Source organism: Podarcis gaigeae (genome assembly GCF_964106915.1).
Source record: "Podarcis gaigeae genome assembly, chromosome: 9".
NCBI classification, from domain to species: Eukaryota; Metazoa; Chordata; class Lepidosauria; order Squamata; family Lacertidae; genus Podarcis; species Podarcis gaigeae.
In genome coordinates this window covers 57889614-57902184 of record NC_139685.1, presented here as the reverse complement: position 1 = coordinate 57902184, position 12571 = coordinate 57889614, and the positions used below count along the sequence as shown (strand labels likewise).

At 43.5% G+C, this 12571-nt stretch overlaps 1 long non-coding RNA gene and 1 pseudogene across 2 annotated transcripts in view; one reads left to right on the top strand and one right to left on the bottom strand.

The window, feature by feature from the left end:
* Positions 1 to 12571, top strand: part of LOC310852910 — a 490613-nt gene that overhangs the window by 360773 nt on the left and 117269 nt on the right. The gene's annotated exons all lie outside the window — the stretch shown is intronic.
* LOC310853057 (bax inhibitor 1 pseudogene) lies at positions 7328 to 9707 on the bottom strand (annotated as a pseudogene). Its single transcript has one exon. The product of its transcript is annotated as a bax inhibitor 1 pseudogene (transcript).

Here is a 12571-nt window from a genome sequence, read left to right as displayed (position 1 = left end):
TGTTCTCATCCTGAGGTAAAGTTCTTAACCCGAGGTACTGTTTCTTGGTTAGCAGAGTCTGTAACCTGAAACGTCTGTAACCCAAAGTACCACTGTATAGAGAGACAATACTGAGCTGGACGAACTTGGTATAAGGCAGCCGCGTATATTCCTAGCCCTAGTCATAGAGTTTCTTTCCATTCCTTGAAATATCACACTGGAAAGCAAGCAAGTGCAAACTCAAGCATTTAGAGGGAATTTACGGGAACGTTAGCCTGCGAGATCTGCCTCCCTACCCCCCCCCCATCTGCTGTTCCTGTGGGGGAACCACAATCTGCAGCACTCTGGTTGTGCTAATCACAGCCCCTCCAGTGCTTGGCTGAATAGAGAATGTGATTTCCTGTTAGATCAGGGCCCCGCCGTCTGGCAGCACTCACTGTTTGAGCGCAGCAGGTAGCAAAACATTCCTTGCCAGGGCTGCTTGCTCCCCACCCAAAGAGAAAAAGGAATCAGAAGATAGGACAGAGAGACAGCACTGGGGGCAGGGCTGGTGAATGGGAGGCTAACCCATCAAAGGAAGAAAGCCAGCAAACGAGAGGCAGAGGGAAAGGGACCCATACTGTTTTGGAATTAAACCAGGAAAGTGAGCAGAAAGCAAATGTTAATGCTTCCGAAAGGGGAACGAGTGCATATGTTGGAACAGAGGCAGCTCAATCCTAGCACAGAAGCATATTTGTGGTTAAGCTGCCTTCTCTCCTGCATGAACAAAAATGAATGATGCTAAAGTTGGTTTCCAGCACCTGGTTCCATATCACCTGTGCTGGAGGAATAATGTGTCAAAAGGTACATGGCACAAAAGAAGTGCTCTGAAATGGAGACAAATCTTGTTAGGACAGTCTTCAGGTCATGGGGTCATACAAACTTCATTCATGTTAAGGGTTGGCTCATGAAGCTCTGTTTCCAATAAGGAACTGGGAATTAGGAATAGGGAACCTGCATTAGCCTTGACAAAAGTGGGCATTGTAAGGTTCTCTATAGCGGCCTGTCCCAACTACAGATGTTTGGACTACAACTCCCATCAGCCCCAGTCACTACAGTAGATGATATAGGGGGATACAGTGATATTACTGATATAAATTGAGGGATCAAGTGGGAGCAGCTGGGTTACATTCCACCTGGTCATTCACCCAGGTGATTGAGGTCTATTCCAGTCCTGAACCCTGATTGAAATGGGTCTAGATAACTGGTTTTCTCCAAAAAGGTCTGCAACTGCTCCACAAAACCCCTCTTGAATACTCTGCCCAAAAATGTAGCATTTGCAACTGGGCAGTAGTTGTTCAATGCTGTCAGGTCCAGGGTGCTGGCTTTTTTTCTTTTTTCCCCAGGGGTAGCCACAATACTGACTCCTTCAAAGTGCCAGGCACCACATCCTGGACACATCCAGCAGTGCTTGCTTTAATGAGCCATGAAGGGCAAGGGGCCTGGGGTACCTTGTCAATCAGGCTGCAAAAACTGAAACTGATCCCACAAAGAAAGACACTGGAATCTTTAATCAGAGATCCATCAACTGTAGCATCAAACTTGCTATACAGTGGTACCTCGGGTTACAGATGCTTCAGGTTACAGACTCCGCTAACCCAGAAATAGTACCTTGGGTTAAGAACTTTGCTTCAGGATGAGGACAGAAATTACTCTGCTGCAGCAGCAGGAGGCCCCAGGTTAGTGCTACCTCAGGTTAAGAACAGTTTCAGGTTAAGAACAGACCTCCAGAACGAATTATGAAGAGTTTGGATTTGATATCCCGCTTTATCACTACCCGAAGGAGTCTCAAAGCGGCTAACCTTCTCCTTTCCCTTCCTCCCCCACAACAAACACTCTGTGAGGTGAGTGGGGCTGAGAGACTTCAAAGAAGTGTGACTGGCCCAAGGTCACCCAGCAGCTGCATGTGGAGGAGCAGGGATGCGAACCCGGTTCCCCAGATTACGAGTCTACCACTCTTAACCACTATACCACACTGTTCTTAACCACTGTAGAGGTGAATGACTTTGTCCTCTTAAGTGCCCAGCAAGCAAATCACAAGAGGTCTCTGTTTTGGGCTCCATCCACTGACATAGGTGTCAATTGCCTACAGACCACCCTGAGAAGCTACTCAAAGAGGTGATAGAAGTTCTCTCTCTCTCTCCTCTCCCTACACACACAGAGAGAGAAAGAAACATTATATAATGTAATACTGTATACACAGTGAGATAACACACACACAGCTGATTAGGGGGACAGCTGGATGGACACAATGGGGAACTTAAGCTGTTGGGACCTGCTCTGCTGCACCAAGTTAGTTCCCTCCCATAGCATTTAACATTTCCTTAAGAAGTCACTCCTGTCACTCAGGGATTAATGCTGATCTTTTGAAAATCCAGCCCTGTAACCTCTGGCAAATTCCAAAAAGGACCAGCAGCTAAAGAAAAGGTGAAGATTAGATTATGCTTCAAGACCAAATATTTCCTTTGAACGGATTACACAAAATGAACACCGTGGCAGTTCCATGTTTTATTGGGGGAAAGGTGACCAGTGTCTGTTGTTATATTTTAAATTAACCTGTAGTCCAATTATTCCCACCCCCATTAGACCCCCTCAGATTCCTGTGGCTTTTCCTTCACCTCTTTGCACACATTCACTCTCTTCCTGGGCTTAGATTTACATATCCATCTTGTTTTGCAGACAGAGGAGTGGACAGAAAAGATGCTTAATGCATACTTTGAAAGCAGGTGCTGATCATTTGCTGAAAGCAATTATGGATGTGCAGCCAGGCTGCAGCTGCAGTCTACGCACCTGGCGCAGTGCTTCTATGTCCCAGAAGAGGGCAGTCATGCTCGCTTGCTCACTGCAAGATGCTCTTCCAGACTGGGCAAAAGATAAGACAGTACAGCCTCTCACAGGGAATATAGCATGACAGGAGAGACGGAGAGGGAGAAGGCGGCTAGAAGATTGATATTCCAGCCTGGGAATTCTTTCTACCTATTTTTCTGCCCACCTTTTTTTCTGCCCAGATTCCTATGTAGAGTGGTACCTCAGATTAAGAACTTAATTCGTTCTGGAGGTCTGTTCTTAACATGAAACTGTTCTTAACCTGAAGTACCACTTTAGCTAATGGGGCCTCCTGCTGCCGCTGCACAATTTCAGTTCTCATCCTGAAGCAAAGTTCTTAACCTGAGGTACTATTTCTGGGTTAGCGGAGTCTGTAACTTGAAGCGTATGTAACCCGAGGTACCACTGTATTTAACAGTTCCATGTAGTCAGACATTCAATGAGGGAAGCTGTTCCATTACTGGCAAAGGTAGAAGCTCAGAGGTAGAAGCTCTCTTCATGCAGAAGATCTCGGGTTTAATCTCCAGCATCTTCAGGTAGGGCTAGGAGAGACCCCTGCCTGAAATTCTGGAGAGTCAGTATAGAAAATACTGATCTTCATGGACTCAATATAAGGTCCTATGGTCCTATGTACTTTGCTACCAGCCTGAAAAAGATAGTCAACCGATGTATTACTGGCTTCCTCAATCCAGTGCCCTCCAGATGTTTTGAACTACAACTTCTATTTTTTAAATTACTTTTTTATTGATTTTCAAAAACAAAACAAAATTAAATAAAGCTTTAACTTTAACATTCAACCATTTTTATCTCCTTATTTACCCTGCGCAATTTCGCGCCCGAACTTCCCTCCTTCCCTGCTTCGGTTTTCCCAATTTACACCCATTCCTGCAGATTCTTAATTACATTCTATATACATCACAAGATTTATGTTAGCCCTGCTACAGTTTTTAAACTGCTATAGTTATTTCGTATATACACCACAAATTTACTCCACTCCTCCTCAAACTTTGTCACTTTATGGTCTCAATTTTATAACTCATTTTTGCCAATTCAGTATACTCGAATAATTTTGTCTGCCACTCCATTAGGGTTGGTAACTCTTGGGATTTCCACTTTTGGGCCACAACTTCTAATCACATCAGCCAGAATGGCCAACGATCAAAGACGATGAGAGCTGTAGTCATTTGAAAGGCACTAAGTTGGGGGAGGCTTCTGCTAGAGAAGCATGCTGTTTCTTAAAGTAGCCAATCAGATTCTTCTGGGAAGCTGAGAAGCAAGGCTTAGGGGTCGCAACCTCCCCCTCAGCAGCTAGAATTGAAAAGATCATTTGTTCTATTCTCCCCTTCTAAGGTCATCTAAACTGGTTGTCATCATCACCAGCGTATCTTCTGGTGGCAACTTCCTTCAATTCATTATGTGCTGTGTGAAGAAACGACTTCCTTTTGGCTTCATCCAGGCAACATAAGAACCAGCCCAGTAAATCTCACCTTCTAGCCTAAAATATGGACATAATAATGCTGACCTACTTTACACAGAGGTTGTAAGTATCCGAACAATAAAGCATGCATAAAATGCTCTCAATTTTTAACTGCTATATAAATGCAAAATTCTGTTGTGATCATCTGTATGAGCACAAATAATGTCAAATGCAGGAAGGCATTTATGTTATATATCTAGGGTTGTATTCAATGTAGTGCTAAGGTGAATGTCCCATCGGCGCAAGGATGTCTCCTTGTGCAATGGAATGTGTTCCCCTCCCCTGCAACTCCTAAATCTACTTTGGATGGCTGGGGGAACTTCCAGAGTAGATCTGGAGATGCACCTGGGGGGATGGGAGGGGGGGAAATTCCATTATGCCTACGCTAATCATTGCACTAGTGCAAATATTTTGCTAAATACAATCCCCGATGTTCTAATCTATACATGTACTTCCACATCCGGCTTCCTCTGAAGCATGCTTTTCTTCAGGTTGCTGTTTCCTTGTTGCTATAACTTGTGGATCTGTCATTGATAAGATGCTTCTGATGATGTGTAGGGTGTAAATCAAATATATACAGTTTGAAGAAGAATTGTGGCTAATTGCTGACCTATTTTGCATGTATCCTGACTGACATTTAAAGACCTTTACTTTCCCTTACCAGACAACATACAATCATACTAGCTCGACAGGCAATTCCTATCGGTTCCTACAGTGCTGGAATCTCGGTTTGTTTTAACACAAATTCCTTCTGTTGGAATAGCACACCAAGGGCTGCTTGGCACATTTGCTTTTTCCCAGGTTAGTGCTTGCTTACTGCATGTTTACTGAAGACACCAGGCATGAAATCAGTCCCTGGCGACCTTCTGTTGGGCTGATTCCAGGTTTGTTCTCAACTGCATTCAAGTATGGAGAATGCTTTCAGCTTGGCATCGTGCACAGTGTCCCAGCTCTCTCTAGTTGAATTCAGTAGTCTGGCAGAATTTTTGTGTTAACTGTATTTTTGAGCTGCTTTTCTGGGCAAGCCCAGATCTTTCCATACAAGAGAGAAAGATTAAAAGAGAGCGTGTGTGAAGAAGCCCACAACACCTACCTGTCCATTCTAAGACAAGGATGAAGAACCTGTGGCCCTCCTTAAGTTCTTGGAGTACATTTTCCATAACCCATCTGAAAGCAAAGTTTGGGTACTGTTCAGACTGCTAAGAAAGATGTTTTCTACTGTGGCCTTTACTCTGTGGCTAAATAGTAGTACCTTCTCAATTTCTTTTTAACCTGTAAATGGCATGGCTCACTTATGGGAGGGCTCATGTATTTCAAAGCTGGTTACAATTGCACTGCAAAATCAAAGCAGGCTCTTTTGGCCACACAGTGAATTTTGTTCAGAATCTCAGAAGGCGTGGGGGGGGGGATGATACTCTGCAAATTGATCCATGTGGGAGAAGATAGAAAACATCTGAGACCATGCAGACTCAGCAAACAGATAATAGTTTTACTACCCAGACAGCTGGAAAATTATTTTAATTCCTTCATGTATCTTAAAGACAATTTGAGGTTATGTGAATACATCCCAAGAGTATTTTGTGTGTATATAAATTAGGAAGACCTGCCTGTTCACCTAGCCTGAGATGTCCAGTTTTTAAATCTGCGTTTTCATTTTGGGGTGCCATGAATGTTTGCTATCGCTGTATTTATATAATTTTGGATTTTGTGCTTTTATGTTTTGTTTCGAGTTTAATTTCTTTTACTAATATTGTAAACCACCCACAGAATGTCATGTTATAGGGTGACATACATACTGTATGTCATATAAAAAATACCTAGTTAATATCAGAGAGCTAAGCATCTGCCAGTGAATTCTTTTTTCTTCCCTTGTTGTAGCCAAGGTGACTTTTCAGTGCACAAACACCCCAGAACGAGGAAATTACTACGATTTTGTTCGTCACACAAACCAGAAAGCGCTAAAAATGGTTTGAGCAGGTATGGCTGTCATATGCCCTCAGCTAACATTAAAGTAACAAGGAAATCTAATTGTGCTGAATAGAAAATGTACATCTTCATCGCCGATTATGACACGGAGGAGAATTACAGTATGATTGGCATCATAATGGCCAGTGTTGAAATGTGATGACACATCAATGTGATGTACATCTCCATAAGGAATGATAAATCAAAGGTTATTCATTGGTGTTTGATTTATGCCTTGGAAATGTTACCATGGGAAATAAGAGTAAAATCTCTTCTTAGAGGCATGAAAGCCCAGGAGAGCCCTCTTCTGGTGGCATGTGAGAATTATAGGTCTTACATTTTCCCTTTCCAATTGCTAGATTTCCCGGTCGTATTATAGCCCTTTCCATTTTTAATCTTTCTTCCTCTTGGCTCAATCTACAACATATTTAATGCATCCACCTGCATGGTGGCTGCTTACTAGAGACAACCGTTTTATACTGAACAAAAACTCTTAATGATTTGCTGCACCCAGCAAAGACTAATGTTATTGTGCAGTCTCTCTTTCCTACCCCACCCCCCAAAAAAGAATAAATAAAAATGCATTTGCACTTGGGTGAAAATTGTCATCTTGAAATTGCAGCTCCATTTCACCCAAAATTTCCTGGTGAAGAAGAAATTCTCCAACAGTTCCTTGGGAAGATATCACCATGAGCAGTGGCAGGAAGAAAATGTCTCTCTCTTTTTCCTATGTTTTTTCTCCTTGCAGCAACTGTTTTGCCATGTCTGGCCCCCATTTTGTATCCTCCACAATGCCACAGACCTAGACCACATTCACACCATACGCCTTGGTCCACATGCAAGGTAGGGAGCTCTTAAGTGCTTTCCATTGCTTCCCAGGCTCTAGGGGGGTCTCTCCTGGGATCTGGAGGCTGTTGTGAAATCCTGCAGGGCCACCTGAGATCTTGCAAAAGCCTCCCAGAGCCTATGTTTGAGCTTTCCAGAGCCCAGTTAGCAGGCTGGAGAGCTCCCAGCATGGAAATAACTTTTTTTAAAAAAAAAAAAGTTTGAGGATTTTTATTTTAATATTTTTCCCGTACAAAGCAAGACAATGTAAATTTCATAGTTGAATCAAAACACCTTTGTTTGTTTCTTTAAAAACCCTGTCTCTTCACAGTAGGAGTCGAAAGAATGCCGCCAGAGCCAGCCCTCCAATGAGCGACAGAGTTTAGTCATTACTATATTAAAACCTGTTAGACAAGGTCTCTATAAAGTAGATCTGCTGAAGTTTAGTTCTTGGCACTGGTTCCAGAAAAGAAGGGGGAGGGGAGGGGAGAGGGAGAGGGAGAGGGAAGGCAAATCCTTTATCCAAAGCAAGCGGCGTTGGGAGTCTGGCTTCAGGTGCCAAAAGGGCAAGATAAACATTATCTCATTTGCTGGAAGGGAAGCTTTTTAAAAAGGCTCCTTAATGAGCTTGTAAGCTCCAATGTTAAGTGCACGGATGCCACCCTGTCCCAGCATGCAGGGGCAGCACGATTACCAAATTGACCTCCCCCGCCATTGCATAGCAGTCCACTGTGGCCCCTCTTCCAGACTTTTGACCTACAGGGCCTTGTGCCCAGATGCTCAAAGGAAATAGACAGCTACACGCATTTGATGCTGCTTCCTTTTCTTAGGCATAGCTGTCCTCGGCTGCTCTGTCCCCAATTCCAGCAAGCAAACTAGAGCAAGGGGTTTTTCCTGCTCAGCAAAACCCACACACTTTGGGATGCCAAGGCAAAAGAAAAGACGGCAATCACCTAGCTCAAAAGGACTGTGTTGGCAGTTGCTAAAAACCCAAAGGATGGGAGTTCCAGGCTAGTATTTCTCACTTACACAAATCAGCTAGTTTTAGCTACCCAGCAGCAGAAATAAATCGGATTTAGGGCGGGGAGTGAGAGAAGAAGCAGGATCAGTTAAGCGCTGGTCCTGGCCATCTCCCAGGCACCGTCCACAACAAAAGGGAGAGCTAGAGTTTGCTTTGCATCCTAACACACCCTTGTGCGTAGCTGCTTGAGCAACGCCAGTCCGGGAAGAGCCGCGCAGACTGGTTCAGTTTGTTCTCAGGCAAGTGTGGGCACCGTAATTGAAGAATTTTAAATGACAGCAGAAATGCTCCCAGGGCATCAAGGCATGTGCCGGTTATAGTGGAAGAAAGGTCAGTGAAGAGGAGGAGGGAGCATGGGCTACCAAGTAAGAAAACTTGTGGGATCACTGCCAATATGCTAGGCCTGACTAATAGTAGGGCCTGATGGATTGGGGGGGGGGGAAGCTTTTGGGTGTTTGTGTACGTTATGTACAGAAGTGGAGGAAAGCCAGACTCCAGGATTAGGATCAGCCAGTCAGCTTTTTCAAAAGGCTCCAAAACCTCGAGAAAAAACCCCAACAACAACCCAATTTCCACAAAGTATGAAAGTGTCACAGATGCTTCTCATTCACACGGAACAAACAGAGGGACACTTTTAATGCAGGTCAGATTGGAAGGAAACAAGAGAAAGAGACAAAAGGGGGGAAGGGCAAGAGAAAGGAAGCCTCACACAGGCACCTGCTGTCCCTTCACTTCTCTTTCTTCTTCTTGTTCTCGCTCATGCCCAAGATGACCATAAGCTCCCGGAAAATGTTGACAAAATCCAAGAAGAGATCCACACAATGCCAGATGTAGTCCTTATCTCCATTCTCGGCCTTCTCAATGATGAGCTGAGTGTCGAATAACACAAAGCCACACATCACCATAAGCCCAATGTAGAGGTTAGCTGTGAAGAGCCAAGTCGAGCCCACGAAAATGTTGATCAGGGAGAAGAACAGCATCAGGAACAGGCCGGAGAACAGAACACCTCCTAGGTACAGGTAGGCATGGCGCTTGGCATAGAGGGCACTCAGCGAAAAGCAGCTGAAGATCACTGCTGTCCCCATGAAAGCTGTTGGGATGATGCTTGGGTTGATGGCGATGCACATCTCCAGCAGTGGTCCTAGGTTGACTCCAGTGAGGAAGGCAAAGCCTGCCAGCATGCTCAGCCGTTTCTGTTCGGTTCCCTGGTTGTGGGGTGTAGCCATCAGCCAGATCATAAGACCTAGTGCTCCCAGGCCAGTCAGCATTCCAAACTGCACCAGCTGAGTTACCACGTTGATGTAGGCACCAGCCGCTGCTAGGAACATGCATAGCGCAAAGCTAGCATAGACCTTCTTCAGGTGCTGCTGGGTTGATGCGGAGATGTGGGAGAATTTGAAGAGGGCATCAATATTTATGTTCCTGTTGAAGACATCCATTGTGCTAGCTGGTAGACTGATGCAACTCTTGGTGTCAAAATACTCAATCTCCCGCGGAGGATCCTCTTGCCTTGGCGACGACAGCTGCTGCCGCTCCTTGGCGAGCCGTACGTGTCTCTCCCCTCGGACGCCTCCGCCCCCATGGAAATAACTTTTAAGCTCTCCACCTCCAATGTGTTTAATTGGTGAAATTTCAGCTGACGAGCTGCCAAATGTGTAAAACCACAATCATGCAAGTTAAATGTGTGCAAAGTTGCAAGTCGACTGTACTCTTTTTGGCACCTGCTAAAAACAATTTTTTTAAAAAGACAAGCCTACCTAGCTATCTTGAAAGCTGAAGTACGTGGTTGATTTTTCTTCTTTTTTAGTTTATGGTTGATTTCAATTTCTAATGTTTTAAATTGTTTCTGTATTTACCAGTAATTTTATAGTTTTATTATATTTGTAAAGCACTTTCAACTCTTTAAAATCAGGTGGCGTATACATTTTATAACATGAATCAATCAATAAATAATTTTACGCGGCACCCTGAAACAATTTGCAATATAATAAAAAATGTAATTAAGAGAAGAAGAAGAGTTTGGATTTGATATCCCGCTTTATCACTACCCTAAGGAGTCTCAAAGTGGCTAAAATTCTCCTTTCCCTTCCTCCCCCACAACAAACACTCTGTGAGGTGAGTGAGGCTGAGAGACTTCAGAGAAGTGTGACTAGCCCAAGGTCACCCAGCAGCTGCATGTGGAGGAGCGGAGACGCGAACTCAGTTCACCAGATTACGAGACTACCGCTCTTAACCACTACACCACACTGGCTCCCTTTAAAACATGTGCATCTTTAAAATTAAAACATGTGCATCTCTTTTTCTTTCTTCACATGCACACACACATTTATACTATTAAAGCAATGCATACATAATATAATATGTATACATATACATAATATATCAACCACAGCACATTCATAAAATCAATTCACATCCATACAGACAAGATGCCAAGTTGGTTGGCTGGAAAAATGAATCATAAGATGTGGCACAGCCAACCACAATGCAAGGTCCCTCAGACAGATGATCAAATTACCATTCTATCAATGATACTGAAGACTTGCGCATATATACGGCAATATCAACTCAACCTTGGGAACGAGGGGGGGGGAATCATTACATTTCTTGCATGATGGAACATATTGGCATAATTATTGCCAGTTCAGATCTAAAGATAACTTTACAGTCACTGGCAGTTTTTATTGGCTAACTTTGAGCTTTGCATCAGCATCAAAAGAAACAGAGCTAACAGCTTATCATAGTGGGGCAGCATAGATTTAATGGCCAGTAGTTTGCACGACTCTTTCGACCTCTAGCAACCAAGTCTTTTAACTAGCCTGTGCTGAGTTTTCGCCACGCTGTCATGAATTCAGCTGATCACCTCCCTGCCAGTGTCAAGTGTGGGAATAAGTGTAGTGTGGATTTTTGATGACTGATTGCAGCCAATAGCCAACTTATGCCAGGTTCCGATTATGGTGTTAGCATGGGCAGGACTCAATCAAGTTAGAAGTCAGCCACCTAAAAAAAAAGCACGACTGCCATGTGCTTAAAGAGTTGCAAGAACAGCCTCATGAATCCTTCACAAGTACCTGGATGGAATATGTGATTGCTTCATCACCTTAGTCCCCTCACCCCCATGTTGCATGAGGAGAGGACACAGTGGTAGGAGAGATTTGCTGTGTATTGCTGAAAGGTTAAAATGCAGAGGGTGTGCTTTGCCAGGTCAGGTGGGGAAGTCACGGCCATGAAATATGTCCTTAGAATAGGCTGCGACACAGGGCACATTTTTATCTCTCTCTCATGTGTCTTTTATGAAGAATAATTATTTACTGCAACAATGCATAGCACATGCATTTTCAGATGCCCTTGGAGAGGTTTTTCCTGTATTATTGCACTCTCTCAATTTAGCCTGCTAAGCTCTTCAAATTTCTGTCGACTCCTTACAGTGCAATTGTTTGCCTTTTTACACAAACGAAAAAAGATTATTTATTTGTGTAGCTGAAGCTGTTACAACCCCCCCAAAACAGAATAAAATACATTACAGAATTAAAACAATTATTAAAATCAGATGTTCTGTCACATAAGAGTTTGTTCCCTAGAAGAATGTAAATTTATCAAAATAAAACATTTTCTTCTTAAAATTGCTGCTCTAAAGGCAAAACAAGCCACTGTCAGTTTGCATTTCTTACTGCAGAAAGTATTGATCTGATTTGCAGAGATCTTTCCTATTCTAATTCATTCAAGAGGTTTCTGGAAATTTCTGGAAGCTTCTCTGTATGAAAGAAGCTTCATGATTGTTTGGGTTATACCTTCAGAGAAGCTGAGTACAGCTGGCTTGAACTAGTTCTGTTATCTCTTCCAGTTAAAATCATGCTGACTATAAATATAGGCAAGAAGGAGCCAGAGTCTTACTTTCTATTTCTATCTTTCTTCTTTCTGGTGTGGTCTTGTTATAAGTTTATAAGTTTTTGTAAGTGCTGCAACCAGATTTTTTATGGACTGTGCGAATCCTGAATATACTGGATTTGTGACCATTATGCTCATTTGCCTTCTGCACCAGTAAAGCTCTGCTGGATGAAGTACAATCGCCTCTGGTCTATTTTGGGGGGAATTCTGCTATGTGTTTAAGCTTTTTCCTTCCCAGAAGAAGCTGGGGCAACATTTTGCAGAGCTGTTTGGGAACCTACATAGATATACCATTGTGTTCAATGGGACTCACTCACTACTACATGAATAGCCACCTTGGTGCCCTCCAGATATTGTAGATTACAGCTCCCATCAACCCATGGTCAGGGATTATGAGAGTTGTAGCCCAGCAACAATTGGCACCTATCTATCTATACCTGTCCTAGTATCTAGGATTGCAGGCTAAGGCAGCTACAGTAGTGGCTTGCCCTTCCAAAAGGGTATGGGAGAAGGTGCTGATAACATTCAATACCAAGATGAAGGTATGCCAG